Source organism: Apostichopus japonicus, chromosome 23, assembly GCF_037975245.1.
Source record: "Apostichopus japonicus isolate 1M-3 chromosome 23, ASM3797524v1, whole genome shotgun sequence".
Taxonomy (NCBI): Eukaryota; Metazoa; Echinodermata; class Holothuroidea; order Aspidochirotida; family Stichopodidae; genus Apostichopus; species Apostichopus japonicus.
In genome coordinates, this window is record NC_092583.1 from 119021 (window position 1) to 133419 (window position 14399).

General features: G+C 39.3%; 1 pseudogene; it reads right to left on the reverse strand.

Annotated features, from left to right (window-relative positions):
- Nucleotides 1-8592: 8592 nt before the first annotated feature.
- On the reverse strand, nucleotides 8593-14151 carry LOC139964884 (uncharacterized; annotated as a pseudogene).
- Between the last annotated feature and the right edge of the window lie 248 nt (nucleotides 14152-14399).

The following is a 14399-nucleotide window of genomic DNA, read 5'->3' on the forward strand; positions in this document are numbered from 1 at the left end:
ACCTGTCTGTATTATGTGCATGTTTTGTCCCTTCTGTTACTGTTACTTGTCATTTAGCATCTGAAGAAGATCCTGCTAGGATCGAAACGTCAGGCCAACTTACTTTTACACCTTTTAAGAATATGAAGAGTATTTGCTGATATCTCCTATAAACGAATGGCGATTTTACTAAACTATTTGTAGATGACTAGTTGATATAGGTCAATGCTGATCATGTTTATGTCTCATTATTTCTGGTTCTGGCTCTGAAGACCAACCCCAACATCCCTCTTTCCCGGTTACATCATACACATACGTCATAGCTATATGGTATGATGATATACTATGATATTATGTCTAAGCGGACGGAATGCTGTTGTTGAACATAGTACAGTATTATTCCTGAAATATTAACGAAAACAACTGTCACACGAGGGATCCCTTTCTTATCCCTCTGGTCAAGAAACAGGTGACATTATTCGTGCAGAACGACCGTATTGGGAGAAATGATACTGGCAATCAAACTTCACAAATATTGCTTGTTGTGCAATCGATGACTTAGGGGCTGTAGACTAATTTAGTGAGTCACGGTCAATGATTGAACTGGGAATGGAAGGAATCTGGCCCAGAATGGGAGCACGGGCAACTCATTGCATGTTGTCCCTTAACCCATCTTTGTAACCTGATATATACTTTTCGGTTCTGCATCTGACATCAGTAGGAAGACACCAATTTTGTTGCATTCTCATTTCTACTTCTGATTCATCAAACTTAGCTGTAATTAGATCATAATAGTGTTAAGTGACCCTTAAAGGTCATCTTAAAGGTCACTCATTTATATTGCCCAAGTTCTAGAAATTCCGAGATGATGAACAACCATAGGGCAAGCCGTTTAATCATATAACTCACAATTCTACTTAAGTGTAATATATTCTACTGAAGTCGAATTCAATTCAACTTAAGTAAAGTAGAATTCGACTCACGCAAGTTGTATTCCACTTAAGTAGAATATAATTTCACTTAAACGTAACTGAATTCTACGAAAGTGAAATGGCATTTTAGTGAAAGTAAAATATGTGGCCTAATAAGTTAATGAAGTGAAATAAAATTGAATTCGACTTAAGCATAATACTATTTCACTTAAGTGAAATTGAATCATACTTATGCTAAATTATATTCTACTTAAGTGGAATGCAATTATAACTAAGTGAAATTGCATTAAACATTAAACGTGTTATAGAAATACAACCTGGGCTAATATATCAGCGGTGTTTAAAACCATACTTTGGTTTGTACATAGAGTCATCTTACGTTTACTAACTTTCATATGAATCTTTGACGAAAGGTCTCAGTGGTGTTTAGAATAACTGTAAAGGATGGTAAAATTTCAAGTAGTTTATATACCGACGTACAGTGGCGTCACCAGACTTTTCAGTCTGGGGGGGGGCACAGGGGGGCACCAGCATTTGATGGGGGGGCACTTAGGTGGATACGGATTGCCGTCCTGTGGGAGGGGTCTAAGGAGAGGGGTGCCCCTCCAGGCGCGGCGGAACGGGAAAATTATTGGGCGGGGGGGGGGGCTAATGTGTAGAGACTATCTAAGCGGAGCGCCACCATCGGTTGGCGCGGAGCGTACAAGAAAATTTTGGGTTTTTCAAACCCCCAGATGGCCGGAAACGGCACTTCCCGAGTGTTTTATGCTGCAAATACCTAGCCCTAAAATATGGGTCTCAAGCCTGCAATTCCCCAGATTGCACGTAAAAGTCTGTAAAAACATTGTAATTTGTATATTCGATGGTGTTTTAAGAGAGTAGCTATTACTCGTAGTGTACTCGCAAAGACGTTTGTGAGTGTAGTAAGGGGATGTTGGAGAACTGGCTGAAATGAAGCAAGTCATTGGCTTAAGACGAAGTTGTGTTGCGCTCACCGGTACTCACACTCACTGCTTCCACTTTTCACGGGGCGTGAAGACGCGGTTGGGGCGACAATGTGGTCTATAGCCAGGGGACGGGCCGAGGGTCCCCCAGCATTTACTAAAATTATCACACCTATATAGTATACGTGTGCATCGGACAGATCGACAAGTATGCATTGAAAAATGGGCAGATGCACGTTTCGGAGCCTTGGTAAATATTGGGGAGGGGGGCTTATCATGCATTTGCCCCCTCAACTTTTTCATTGGGGGGCCGAGCCCCCAGGCCCCCCGGTTCCGCCGCCATTGCCCCCCTCCCCTTTGGAAAATTTTCGCATATGGAGGATGGGCTAGATGCAAAATGCTGCCACATTTGATGCTAAATTCGATCTGAAGATATCTCCAGAAATTGCTATTTTTGAGGTAATGATTTTAACAAGGCGCAGAATTTTGCAGAGGATATGAACCACATGCTGTTGATATTATGCCTAACCCTATATCAATAGAACCTACATTTGTTGAATTAATGTGTGCATGACCCCGACTCCTTTCTTGTCCTTCTCGTTTTCGCCCGTTATCTATTAAGATGTAACAGGTTCCAGCATCGTTATTGGCTCCTATCAGGTATCTCACCATGCAATCCAAAGTTTGATCACACATCGAGTATGGCTCAGTATGCAGGTGTGAACATTCGCCATTTGTTCCTACAAGCATCTGACCTCAAATGACCTCTGCACCCCCTACACAACAGGGTTAATATATGGGTCCACAAATATAGGCAAGTATGGTGCCTGCGGACCCCCACATTCTCACATTTCGTCAGCTCCTAACCTGTCAACCTCAGACCAAGGCAACATATTGCAGTACCCTCCCTTCTCACAGTCATGTAGCTCGCGAAGCGGACGTGTATATCCGCTGGTATGGCGTGAGCACTGACACATTCAATGTACATATCGACACCTGTTGTGATGGCGCGGGTTACGACTTCGATACCCGACGTTCAAGGATAAACTTTTTCATTTTTTCGCAGCTCATTTGAAGAAAATACGAATTACTGTGCTTCTTTGTCCTTATGAAAAACCAACTCAGATGATGGGAGTTGAATATAACAAAATATATATATATTTTTTTACCAACCCAAATCTCAGATGGGGGGCACTCGGGGGGCACTAGGTTTTCCAGGGGGGCACGTGCCCCCCCTGCCCCCCCCCCCCTTGGCGACGCCACTGCCGACGTATATCGTAAGTTTTAAATACGAAAAATTTGTTGAATTGTTCAAGTGGACTATTTCTACGGAAATGAAAATGTTTGTGTCATCTGAGACGAACAGAAACATTTGGCAATGCAACACACTAAGGGTTTGTGATTTGTAAAGACGACTCTAATTCTGTTTGTGCATGTTGATTATAAAGATGAAGAATCTGGGGGTCTGCAATTCAGAACGAATATTAATTCATTATGGCTCATGATGATTAACGTATGGTTTTTAGTCCGATGGGACAGAATATCGTGATTATACTGCAACACTAATGGAGGAATGAATATCCGGGGTGGGGGACTGGAGTGTTGTATGTTTTATCCGGCGGGCAGTAAAGGCGGTAAAATATACGGTAAACGAAATATAGTCAAGTGTTCACGCAAGAAGCCCCCTGTTTCCACTTGACATTTATTGTTTTGGCTACCGTGGTTCTTTAAGAATGACAAGGACAAAGACAAAGACAATTCTAAAGAAACAGTGACGTGTCTGTAATGAAATGACCATCTGCATGATGAGGACCTTGGTCAAATTTATATTTCATTTTTCAAATATTGAAGTCCTTGCCATATACAATTCTCTCAGTGGCATGTATTCCAATTATATAGTCTCCTGGTGAGAGACTAACGAAGGGTTTTGATCTATTCGGTGATACTAAATTATATGAAAATTGATGGGCAGCCCAAAGACATGAGATACGAAAACACAGCACTTTTTATATGTGCTTGCGAATGGGGTCAAAAATTCACAGTGGACGCCAATGGTCATCGGTCATACTGAGCAGAAGATATAGTATTACAGGTTGAAATAACGTTAACAATTCTTAGTTTTACATTGTCTTATAGTTTTAAACGTCTTAGTATATCATATCGTTAAATTCTTAGTTTGACACACCTTATACATGTCTTATGTCCACAAGCAGTTCCAACGGTCTTACGTTTTACAGATATTATGATTTACACTCAGATGCGGGCCATTGTGTGGTGATCGAGGGTTAGGCCCGGGTTAGGGAACCTATACGGCCTGAACTAATTTTCCGCATAGTAAAAGGGCTGTTGCCTGGAATATATGGAGGCTTTTCAACGGAAATCACGCCGTTTGTCGGGAAAAGTCTGCTATGTAGTTCCAAAATTTCCCAGTTGTTGGGAACGCAAGTCGTCTCATCTTATCCTAGAGTTCTTCTCTATAAAGTAACTCTAGTTTATCCAAACTGTTTGCGCCAACGGTGGTTCAGATACATGTTACAAATCTTCAGCATGTAAGCTCCCCCCCAGTGGCGTCGCCAAGGGGGGGGGGGCAGGGGGGGCACGTGCCCCCCCCCCTGGAAAACCTAGTGCCGGGCCATCTGAGATTTGGGTTGGTAAAAAAATATATATATATTTTGTTATATTCAACTCCCATCATCTGAGTTGGTTTTTTATAAGGACAAAGAAGCACAGTAATTCGTATTTTCTTCAAATGAGCTGCGAAAAAATGAACAAGTTTATCCTTGAACGTCGGGTATCGAAGTCGTAACCCGCGCCATCACAACAGGTGTCGATATTTACATTGAATGTGTCAGTGCTCATGCCATACCAGCGGATATACAAGTCCGCTTCGCGAGCTACATGACTGTGAGAAGGGAGGGTACTGCAATATGTTGCCTTGGTCTGAGGTTGACAGGTTAGGAGCTGACGAAATGTGAGAATGTGAGGGTCCGCAGGCACCATACTTGCCTATATTTGTGGACCCATATATTAACCCTGTTGTGTAGGGGGTGCAGAGGTCATTTGAGGTCAGATGCTTGTAGGAACAAATGGCGAATGTTCACACCTGCATACTGAGCCATACTCGATGTGTGATCAAACTTTGGATTGCATGGTGAGATCCCTGATAGGAGCCAATAACGATGCTGGAACCTGTTACATCTTAATAGATAACGGGCGAAAACGAGAAGGACAAGAAAGGAGTCGGGGTCATGCACACATTAATTCAACAAATGTAGGTTCTATTGATATAGGGTTAGGCATAATATCAACAGCATGTGGTTCATATCCTCTGCAAAATTCTGCGCCTTGTTAAAATCATTACCTCAAAAATAGCAATTTCTGGAGATATCTTCAGATCGAATTTAGCATCAAATGTGGCAGCATTTTGCATCTAGCCCATCCTCCGTATGCGAAAATTTTCCAAAGGGGAGGGGGGGGGGGCAGTGACGGCGGAACCGGGGGGCTTGGGGGCTCAGCCCCCCAATGTAAAAGTTGAGGGGGCAAATGCATGATAAGCCCCCCCCCCCCCCAATATTTACCAAGGCTCCGAAACGTGCATCTGCCCATTTTTCAATGCATACTTGTCGATCTGTCCGATGCACACGTATACTATATAGGTGTGATAATTTTAGTAAATGCTGGGGGGACCCTCGGCCTGTCCCCTGGCTATAGACCATATTGTCACCCCAACCGCGTCTTCACGCCCCGTGAAAAGTGGAAGCAGTGAGTGTGAGTACCGGTGAGCGCAACACAACTTCGTCTTAGGCCAATGACTTGCTTCATTTCAGCCAGTTCTCCAACATCCCCTTATTACACTCAAAAACGTCTTTGCGAGTACACTACGAGTAATAGCTACTCTCTTAAAACACCATCGAATATACAAATTACAATGTTTTTACAGACTTTTACGTGCAATCTGAGAAATTGCAGGCTTGAGACCCATATTTTAGGGCTAGGTATTCGCAGCATGAAACACTCGGGAAGTGCCGTTTCCGGCCATCTGGGGGTTTGAAAAACCCAAATTTTTCTTGTACGCTCCGCGCCAACCGATGGTGGCGCTCCGCTTAGATAGTCTCCACACATTAGCCCCCCCCCAATAATTTGTCCGTTCCGCCGCGCCTGGAGGGGCACCCCCTCCCCTTAGACCCCTCCCCAGGACGTTGATCCGTATCCACCTAAGTGCCCCCCATCAAATGCTGGTGCCCCCCCTGTGCCCCCCAGACTGAAAAGTCTGGTGACGCCACTGCCCCCCCCCTGTTTAGCCATTCCACGCCAGAGTTTGGTCACATTCGATCACTGTCTGGTTTTGGTGCATAGCTATGCGTGAACACAGTGACTTTCAAGCAATGAACTTTGTTTTATTGCTTTGGTAGGCTATTGGGTTATATGATAAAATCACGTCAGTTGGATCAACTATCATGTACCTATACGAATTACACCAAAGCATATGTGTGTGAATATGGGAAAGGGTGGTTTGGGGAAGGGTGGGTGGCGAAGAGGAGGATAGACATATAACCCGTGGCTTAATAGGACCCTCCCCTAGAATTATTTGAAATGTTAGAAAAAGGAATTTGCCATCATCTTCTCAGGCTTTTTTTCAAATTGGCTTTAAGCAAATTATCTTTGGGGATAAATATTCTCCCTACCCCTTCCCAAGCTAATTTCCCCCTATTATACAATATATACATGGAGGTCCATATGGGATGGCCAACTTGAAATTCTGACCCCTTTTCTGTAGATGCAACTTTTATCGTTTCATCCCAATTTGAAGATGGGTGGCATTCGTTGATTTCAAAACTTTCTCAAAAGTGAAAAGCAACCATATTAGTTTCCAATTCTCACACCAATAGGCTATAATTGTATGTGGTTTGCGTAGGAGCATGGAAGTTTCAAAATTATTCTTTTCCTTTACTTCAAAGTGATAATGGTAGGCCTACACTCTAAAAACAGTTGGTTAAAAAATTAACCAATACCTTAACCAACACTGGGCACGTATGTCAAATTCGACTTATTGGTGATATTTTAACCAACACCTGTTGGTTAACGGCTTTAACCAGCCGTTGGGTAACATTTTTAACCAATAAAATAACTATAAGTTTGTACCCAACAGTTGTTGGTTAAATTAATTGTGTAAATTATGCCCATCATTGGTGAACTTACAAATGTAGGGATCATTAAATTGGGGAATTAAAAATCATTGTATTGGGCAATTACTATATTTAAATTGGGCAGTGGCTTTTACCATTACAAAAGGGTTGGGCAGTTAAATGAGCCTTTATTGCCCAATATATGTTGGCGAATGCAATATATTGGACAGTGATGGATAAGATCCTCAGTGAATTTTACTTAATGTAGTTGAAAGACTCCTCACAAGTTTTGTTCATGCAGACCTAGTTTGTAACAATCAGCTGAATATGGCAATGCAAAGAGTAAACAATTCCTTGAAAAATATTGAGAAATTAACAAACAGTTACATTACAGAAGCCAGATGGATAACATTTTGAGAACTTGTTTTTATTGAAAACAATAACCAGCTGAACCATGCATGTGAATAAAATACAAACAAAACAAAACAACACATAAATATGCTTGGATGTAACAACTTCTTAGCTGTGCTCTATCAGACCTTTAAGGTGACACAAAATCCTCTACTCTTCAAGAAGAACCGTATTCATAGAAAACTTGTAACACTAAATATCTCACATATGTAACTATAGATCAATTGATGTATAAACAATCTATGAATCTAAACATCAATCATGATCTGATTAATCAAGGTTTACCTATAGTATACATACAGTTAATTAAGAATTACCTTGAGTATCACATACATATATGGTGTACATGATTACATTTAGAGACATATTTATGATATATGCAGCACATTGCAGCCAGTGCATTGTTCGTTTCCAGTATTTGGATGTATAGTATATATCTTCACCACATATAGAGATACATGTGTAGGTGAAATTTAGCTACATTAAACCTTACTCACTCATGAAAGATCAGTTGATCAGATCGGGATTCCAATAAAAATTAGTAATTGTACCAGCATGGTATGTAAAAACATGTCATATCATGAGTTTTAATTAAATGTCACTTCAAGATGATGCTATCTGCACCTGATGCTGGTGTGTGAATATTAAAATAGTAATATTATACAAACTTCTTGCTTACAATTATTATATGAGCTTCTTGCTTACAATTTCCTTTTAAGGCAGTTCTTACTTTTCAGGGCCAAGAATGCTATAATACAACTTGGCATATGTGCTTCTTTGATTTCATTAATCACATTTTGAATGAACTGCCAAACAAGACTGCATGAACAGTGGCGTAGGAAGGTACTTTTGAGTGGGGGGGGGGGGGGGCTGAAGACTGAATGTCGGCCTGGGAGAGGGGTCTAAGGGGAGGGGGTGTGGCCCTCCCCTTTGGATTTTTTTTTGCATTTCCAGGTGGCCTCAGATGCAATTTGGTGCAATATAGCACACTTCAACACCCACTCCATTTTGTAAATAATTTTGCATTTTCACCTGGCCTTAGATGCAATTTGGTGCTCCAAATGAGATTTTTTTCTGATTTGGAAATGAAAAAGGGGTTGTCTGACTTGTTGAGCGGGGGGGGGGGGGGGGGGCGGAATGATACTTCCGCCCCCCCCATATTTTTCACTGGGGGTGCTGGCGCCCCCCCCCCCCCCCCCCCCCCCCGGTTCCTACGCCCTTGTGCATGAAGGTCGATAAGCCATGTCCAAAATGCACATTTGCCATGAAACAGAAATAGACAGCTTTTATAGAAGAGATTTGTGAGAAACTGACCTCTGTTCTAAAATAGCAAATATCTGGGTTGGTACCAAGAGGGCTCCTTGCATACAAAAGTAGCTGCAGTATTTTTGTGGCATCAATATCCTTTGAACTTTGTAGAATATCAGCCATGAATATCTTGCTTACAATTCTTTCCTTTTAAGCCACTAATTACTTTTAAAGGCCAAGAATGATCTAAGATCTCTTATGCAACTTGGCACATGTGCTTCTTTGATTTCATAAATCACATTTTGAATGAACTGCCACACAAGAGAGCATGAGGGTTGGTAAGCCATGTCCAAAATGTACATTGCTTTGAAACAGAAATCGATAGCTTTCAGTAGTGATTCTTGACGGACTGGCCTCCGTTCTAGAATAACAAATGTTTGGGTTGGTGCCAAGAGAGTTCCTTTGCATACAACAAATGGCTGCGGCTTTTTTGTGGCATCAATAGCCTTTGAAATTTGTAGAATATCAGACACTTCCTGTGAGAAAAATTGAAAAAAATGAAAATTATCACAAGCTGCTCTTTGTCAATCAAAAGGAAGTTGTGACAGCAAAAAGCCCTCCATTCTAGCAGATTTGTATTTCGAAAACACTTTATATGAAATTATACTTGGCACAGCCAAACTTAATAGCCACCCATATCTATGCTTACGATGACATGCTAGTTTAAAAATAAGTACTTTGAACGTTTGATACATTTGAAATTTACTGTTTAGTTATCATGTTTAGAAGATACTTTTACTATCATTAAATTTGTATCACCAACTCATAATTTATTCCTTAAAATCAGCTACACGTGTGACCCATATCCTACTACTGTCATTTACCTTGAGCAAAATTTGACAAGCCTGTTGTTGTTGTGAAATCAAAATTTAAATAATATTACGTAGGCCCTGCCCACTCATGAATATTAATTATCCATTTTGAACCAAACGGAATATGGTTCATGTGCTTGGGAGCATCTATGTACATTGACACATATCCAGCATAATTGTTGAGATTCCACTTTTACAAGCAATCCATCACAAACTACAAAACACATATGTCATAAGCATGTTGTCAATGAACTTCAACAAGTGGACAAATGAATGCTTAAACACCTACTGGTTGAATGTCCATGAAGGAGGTGATTGCCTCTTTTACTGAACACAATCCTTTTTTTCCCTTTCCTTTCCCTCTCAAGATGACTGGAAGAAGAAAAAATGCCAATGTTTCCTTCTTATCTGTGAAAGTGACAAAACATAACTAAAGATAATCTTCCCTCCAAGGTTCACAAAGTCCTTGTGCATAAAACTATAACACAATTAATGACCACTTAACATATAAATTGTCATTATCACGTACAATACCCGCACAAATTATTTGTATTTTCCCTTGCCTTTATTTGTCTCTAACACTAGAAGTCCTTCAAGTCATTTTTATCAAAAAATAGCATATCATGAGAATGCAATGAGAAAATGGCATATCATGAGAATGTAATGAGATAAGTTAGCATCTGTTTGGTATTTTGTGTATGTTTATTTTCAATCATATATGTCTCCTTTAAAAGCCCACATTCATAATGTTGTGCTGCTATCACAACCTGTTTGCAAAGTTATCTACTCTTTATATTTTATTATATATTCAGATCTCAAAACACTGATGAACCTTTGACATACCTTGTGTACTATTGTTCTATAGTAGTCACTAGCTTTTAGCTTAAATGAAATCCCAAAGATAGGTCAGATGGAGTCTAAGCAAGGGACTATGTCTGCACCAACCCAACTTGGTTTCTGTCTGAACCAGATCCCATTGATGCTTTTTGTTCAATTTCAGTTTATTATTTTTATAAAAAAAGAAATGGAAGTGTTGTTGTCTTTACAAAAAGCAAACTAAGGCTATTTTGAGAACAAGATCAGATATATTACAGATAATTGGTCAAACCTGATCTTTCAGAAGTTCCTAGTGAGATGGTGGTAAAAGATTGCAAGGAATGACCAACATACAAAAATTAAATTAGCTCAACTATGTGCATTGAAATAAGAAGCACTCTTACCAATAGACAAACTCTCTAGGTCAACGTACTCCAATCCAAGAGGCCTTGCCAATTTTCAACCTGTTTGCCATATTCTATAATCCCATTGTAGTACAAGTCCCATTTCTCATACAGGTGATCCTCATGCTCAGGCCAAAGCACTGAAAAATCTTGTTCTACCTGAAAGAGCAAAGGGAAATAGAATACTTTAATGTGTGTAAGCGTATTCTTTTTTTTTGATCCACTAGGATCCATTAAAAAATCCCTCTCACTGAATTTGTTAAAGTCTGGTTGCATGCATCTATACAAACACTAAGTATTGTTGAAGCTGGATGTGGTAAATCCAACTGCTTGATACCTTTGGCTAGTTTAATAACATTTAGAAAACATCTGGGAAAGAAAAGTAAGTATTTAACATTTATTGACATATGCTTTGAAAATATCTCAAAATACAGCTCAAAAATATATTTTTTTCAAAATATTTTATTAATGTGGTGGGGGGGGGGGGAAATTTGAATTGCAAAAATTCAATATTTAACATTTGTGATATCATTACTGATCATAAGCATATTCATGGGAATAATTTATCTTGTCTCCCTGTAACAAGGTGATAGACAAGTTGTTAGATTGGTACACAATTGCAAGAAATGCAGAGCAAACATTGCACATAAAACCATAGCACTGAATGGCAAAGACACCATATTAAAACAAAAAAACTTTGTACAAATTGTAAACCATATTATACCGCTTGAATCTATACCTTTTTTACACTCAACATCAGCAACCTTTCTTAAAATCCTAGCTATATCCTTGAATAAGGCAAGATTTTCATCCAAAAATAAAATTTATTCCCAATCTGGTATAAAGCATACTGATCTGCCAGATGCCTAAGGTTAAATTAAAAGTCAGTCACATTTCTTCACTGTGTGGCTGATAACTGTCATAAACTTCCAGACATATATTAAAAGAGATTTAAAATATAATGCCATCATTTAAAAAAAGCAGTGAAACTAGTTCTTTCCAATCAAACTAGATATGTAGACAATCAAAGTACTGTTTTTAAGTTGGCCAAATAGGCTTCAAAGTGAAATATAGTATTAACTCATCAGTGAGGTTAGTGACTTAATTAATTTCAGTGTTTCTGCTAAATCAAAACCTTGCTAGTAATTTTTCCACTTCCTTTTTCAAGAGTTAAAGGATATGGTCTTGAATAGTATCTTCGTGTATTCAGAGCTCACTTCTTTAGTATTTTTGATGCAAAATCACCTACGTATTTCTCTTTAATTAAGCAGCAAAAAATCAAATTTGATAGTTACCATTCCACGGTCTAACAACCTTTGATACTCTTTCAGAATATCTGAAATGTTAGTTGAGTGGTCTTTGATCTGCTGTTGTCTGTAAACTGCAGTTTGCCTCATGAAGTCCAATACTTTCTCTCTTGGTTCCATGTTACATTTCAGCCACTCAGTCATCATCACCAATTCCTCTTTGTTCTCCAGATCAGCTTCTGGCAAGGACAATAAAAACATATATTTCCTACTAAACAGAGATGCCTTAACATCAAATTTTGAAGTTACCAATGGTTGTGGTAGGTATAACGTGTCCTATGCCAGTCTTTGATCATTGTCAGGGCACGAGAGATAAGTCAAATCCTGAGAATAGTTAGTAAAACCTATTACACACCTCTCAATTTTGGTGGAGTGGACACTTTAGTCAAAGGAGTAGGTGGACTTGATGCACCGGGGGAATCTTTCACCATGGCAATCTTCTTTTTACGTACGTAGCGTAGGTGCTCTTCTAGATACTGTACCCTGTCGCCGGTCGTCCTGCAGCACCTTTGCAATACCATGGTTCCTGCACATGAAATCAGCATACTCTTTTATCAAACTGAAGTATGGTAGCAAAATTCAAGTCAACTCAGAAAAAGATTTATTGATCTACATGTAAAGCTGTTGTACACCAACATTTAAAACTTCCTAGCTGGTTGAAACATAGGCTTTTAGCCAGCAAACCACAAACATGTCTTGTACATGTCCACAACTGCACGGTAACAATATGGACGCTATGACTAAGGACACTGTGGCACTCCATACTGTCCTCACATAATATTGTATGCTTACTGATGAAACAGTATTGTCCCAGGGGACACTATGACAATTGATTTTAAGTGATAAGCCTAAAAGTAATGGGTTTGACCCTAATTGCACATATAATCAATAAGTTGCAGAATTCTGATATTTTATGGAATAATGAGGGTACCTACTGAACAACAAACTTCATTAATACCTTGGTTAGATTGAGAGATGAAGCCCACTGAAAACCAGTGCCTATGTTACAGTTTTTGGATTTCCCAATGTGACAATTGAACAACCATTTTGATATTTTTAACATATTAAAAGGCCTTGTCACCCTAGTGCTGACTTCAATTAGAAATTATTCAGTTAAATGATGCTTATATAATCCTGGTAGTATTGAAAATAGATTTCAGTATCACAGTCCTCTATAAGATGAACAAATTACTTGGTAGAACCCACAGAAGATTATATTACTTGACTACAGATGACAAAAAGTAGTGATATTGTGGGCAGTGTGTTGTGGTCCACATTTTAGAGACATTTTGAAAGGGCAGGAAAAAGGAAACTAGTCACCTCAACACAACAACGAGAGTGGTCTATACTATGGCTAATGACAACTAAGGCGAGGGATATTAGAACATAAACATGCTTACATAACCCAAGGGAGATTCTGGATCCTTCAGAAAGGGAAACAAATCAACAACCGCTGAGCTGCTAACGCTGCCTTAATAAAGGAGCTTGGCCTGTAGATTAAAAGGAAATAGCTAAAATGTTGATAACAATACAGCAAATTGTATCCTAGGCCTATCTATTGACAATTGAAACAATCCATTCAGAAACATAACCATATTGAATAATTTTTATTATAAATTCTATTAAAAATATCTCTTGGTCTCCAGGGCACTTGAAAATAGGATGTATACGCTAGGCTATAGACAATAGGTCAAAGATTTTGTATTTGGACTTTAAAAGGATACAACATTTTCATTAATAATTAGGCCTAGGCCTATGTCTTTTACACGAACAACACTATATGGTGAAAAACACGAAAAAGATTCATAACATTTAACATCGATTAAAGCACTGTGTTAAACTCAGTGGCAGTTTAGTAGTATACTGTTACTAATATTACTAGTGTTAGTATTAGGCATACTAGTATAGTACTAGTATTAACGTTAGCCTAGTATAAGCCTAGCGTTGGCCTCTGAGCCTAACGTTATACTGTCACTGGGGGTCTCAGTGCCCACATAAGTTCAAACTTTTTACCGATGTTAAGCTACACTTACCGATAAAAGTTTCATGTAGAGACTCCATCTCGTATTTTTTCAAGAAATTCAAGACAGCACTGTCTTCGATATCTGCCATGGCGTTAGCTGTAATCTTGATTACTAAACCACCGTCAGGGATCGTACTATGCATGACGTGTTATGTAGTGTGTGTTATAGACGCTGCGCTGATGTACGTACAGTGTACATATATGTGTACGCGCGAATTTTTTTACTCAGTGAGCGGTAAAGTTATAAACAAGTTGGTTAAACGTCGGACTGTGAAATGTACATACTTATTGGAATAGCCCAAATACTGCCAGTTAACCAACTTAAGGGTACAAACTA